This window comes from Helianthus annuus, chromosome 17 (genome assembly GCF_002127325.2).
Source record: "Helianthus annuus cultivar XRQ/B chromosome 17, HanXRQr2.0-SUNRISE, whole genome shotgun sequence".
NCBI classification, from domain to species: domain Eukaryota; kingdom Viridiplantae; phylum Streptophyta; class Magnoliopsida; order Asterales; family Asteraceae; genus Helianthus; species Helianthus annuus.
Window position 1 is genome coordinate 66,393,691 of NC_035449.2, and position 3,619 is coordinate 66,397,309.

Here is a 3,619-nt window from a genome sequence, read left to right on the forward strand (position 1 = left end):
GCCCCAAAATTCGAATTACTTAGTTGCCAGTATTTTAACGCGTTTAAAAGAAGGAAATGTAATAACTAGGTTATTAAACCTAGTTAAATGCCTAGCAAAACAAGAAAGGAAATGAAATTAGGTCAATTATGATTAAGTGACAAACATGAGGGGTTTGTTTTGAATGAGTGAAAAGATAAAATATATAAAAATAAAATTAAAAACCCCACACCCACACCTGGGCGTAGGTGGGTGTTCGACCAGAGAAGAGAAAGAAGGGGGAAACCCCTTCTCAAACCCTAATCGACCAAATTGGATGGATTCTGGCTGAAATCGAACTTGCATGAACAAGATTCTTGATTGTTCAACTCTGTAAAACACATGGTAAGTGTTAATTTTGGATTTGATGATTTTTGTATGAATTAGGTTATGATCAATTCATGAAATTTTATGAAATCGAGCATGAATATATGTTAGAATTATCATATGGACTGTGAATTTATCAAGATTTTGGTGTTAATTGAGGTTTGTATATGAAACCCACTTGGGCTAACGAAAGTGGCGACATGGGTATAACACCTATGTCGAATTCTTGTTCAAAAATTTATGTAGCATGTTGTATGCGATGAATGTTTGTTTGATAGTTTGAGTATGGTGTGATTTTAGGTCGATTTCAATAGTATTTGAATTTTTAAAGGCAAGAATAGGAAGATGAACATAAGATACTTGTACAATATATTCTATTAATGTGAAACCCATCAAGTGTTTGATAAAATGCCTACATGAAACTTGAATTGATTCAAGTTTGTGTTTAAAAGTTAGTAAATTTGTCACTTCTGACAGCCCTAGATAGTCATCTTGTAAAGGCCGTATCTCATTCGTTTTTAAGAGTTACACAACGAGCCTTATATCGTTGGAGAGGTTGTTTCGCATATTACATTTCATATTTGGTCACAAGAGGCTGGTTATGAGATTTAGTGGGTCAAAACAGCATGAAAAGTTAGTAAATTCGTCACTTTTGACAGCCCTAGATAGTCATCTTGTAAAGGCCGTATCTCATTCGTTATTAGGAGTTAGACAACGAGCCTTATATCGTTGGAAAGGTTGTTTCGCATATTACATTTCATATTTGGTCACAAGAGGCTGGTTATGAGATTTAGTGGGTCAAAACAGCATGAAAAGTTAGTAAATTCGTCACTTTTGACAGCCCTAGATAGTCATCTTGTAAAGGCCGTATCTCATGCGTTATTAGGAGTTAGACAACGAGCCTTATATAGTTGGAAAGGTTGTTTCGCATATTACATTTCATATTTGGTCACAAGAGGCTGGTTATGAGATTTAGTGGGTCAAAACAGCATGAAAAGTTAGTAAATTCGTCACTTTTGACAGCCCTAGATAGTCATCTTGTAAAGGCCGTATCTCATTCGTTATTAGGAGTTAGACAACGAGCCTTATATCGTTGAAAAGGTTGTTTCGCATATTACAATACTTATTTGAAAGTAGAAGTCAGATTATGTGATTAAAAAGGAGAAAAGTGACCCCGAACGGCTGCTGCGTGAAAAATGCAGCAATGAAAATAATGTGTTTTATGGACTTAAAACATATGTTTTTCTAGTCACCGATTTACTAAACACTAAATATTGCTTCCGGTGAATGTTTACAGTTGTTAAGTGTGTTTAAAGCGTTACTATATGTAAAATTGATCTTGTGAACATCGGATATAAAATCAAGTAATCATGTAGTTGTATGTACCACATAACATGAATATGAAATGTGTATGACGATACTACAAGTGTTAGAACAATTATGTGTACGTACGTATGATAATAAATTTGAGTGAGTGAATGTTGAATATTGTGGTTGTCGGTTCATGTCATATGCATGATAAGCTTGACTAATGAAAGTCTATGTAGCTAAGAGCTAGGAATGGATGTGATATGAACGAACGTGCATACTAACTATGATATGGACGTAATGACTTGAAATGATAGGAATCCCAATTGACATGGACTCAAGAATGGAAGCTAACGGATCAAGGGTAAATAAAGAAGCTATGCACAACTCGGACGCACGATGTAAGTGATTCCAATTCACTTCTTAGTATGTACATAGTATTTAATATTTATGTGTAGAAAAATATGCAAGAATCATGTAATGAATGAGAAGTATTGAGGTAAGTATTATTTTAGTATAACGAAGGAGTTGTTTATAATGAAAGTAAACTAGTAGGATTAGACGGGTCAAATAATGTATAAAGGGGTTTATAAGCCGTTTGCTTATAAATCAGATTTTGATGCTACCCGAAGTGATAAACGGATCCGTAATTAAATTACTTGCGCGTAGGAAAAAGAATCGGTTAAAACGGATCAAAAACGAGATAGTTATGTTCGTTTCGGTAAGAATTAATGGCTGGGAACGTGCAGAGCTGACACGGCCGGGTGCTGAGCTGACACGGCCGGGTGAAGTTTCTGTGAAAAATATATGGTTAGTTGACACGGCCGGGTGGTTAACCCGACCCGGCCGGGTGAAGGGGCTAAAAATAAAAAAAAATAATATATGTAAGTAGAAAGTGGTTGCTATGAATGCACGTAAAAATTAGGAATGTATACGTTTGTGAATGCGAAATGTTATAAATGTATAAAGGAATGGTACGGAATGGTTTCATTATGTTCGAGCATTAATGATTGCTAATGGTGTGTTTAAGATTGAAATGCATTGCAGGTATATGAACACCGGGTTCTTGAAGTTTCGAAGTCGAACTCTGAATAAGAAAATACGAGAGGATAGTTAAATAAATCAAAGTTTCATTGTTAAATGTTATTCACTATTAGATTATATGAGAATCATGTTGTATAACGTTGTCAATGACTAATGGTTAAGTTGTATGTGATGTTCACAGGTATTGCATGTATCTCTACCACTACTATCGAAGATAAGCATGCATTGATCGAGCCCCAAATTAAAGATTGTACGGGAAGAACGACCACATAGTCTGATTTATGTATTGTCTTGAAGTGTTACTTTAATGTGGTTATTGTTAATCCTTTTTTTTGTAAATGTTTATCATTTGTATTTGAGCTTTTAAATAAGTAATGGGTCTAAATAAGAAAGAAAATTTTTGGGCTCATATTTTCCGCTGCGTCATGTTTTAGTTCTTACAGGGAATTGTTCATTATACGAACGGGTCATGCCCGAATTTTGTAAATAATAATACTTATTTGGAATAAGAAATATGGGCGTTACAAGATAACTGAGATTTCCACCTATAAAACATCTGCTTGGAAACATCATGTTTGAAATTTTTGTTAAACATGAACTTAGTTGCATGACAATCAGTTTTAATTAAAAAAAAATGGTTGTATAAATCATCTTGAAATTTTAAAACACATTTCAGAATGGCCAAGAATACGTAAAAGAATTATGAGTTTGTTGTGGAGGGGGAAAAGTGTAACTACTTACCTATAAGTTAATCATGTTAAAACTCATGGATTTAATTGTAATCAGTTGGGGGACTAAAATATAATTATTGTTTAAAAGACTCATTTACCCTCACTTATGTAAGGAAACTAGTTGGATTCGCATGCACTGTGTAGCGGGAATTCGGTCGATATCGATTCAGTTGTTGGTATACATGCATTTG

The 3,619-nt window shown here is 34.3% G+C and overlaps 1 long non-coding RNA gene across 1 annotated transcript; it reads left to right on the plus strand.

Moving 5' to 3' along the window:
* Nucleotides 1-210: 210 nt before the first annotated feature.
* On the plus strand, nt 211-3,106 carry LOC110925892. Its single transcript, XR_002584849.2, has 3 exons — nt 211-363; nt 1,971-2,054; nt 2,879-3,106. It is a non-coding gene; the product is annotated as an uncharacterized LOC110925892 (long non-coding RNA).
* Nucleotides 3,107-3,619: the final 513 nt, after the last annotated feature.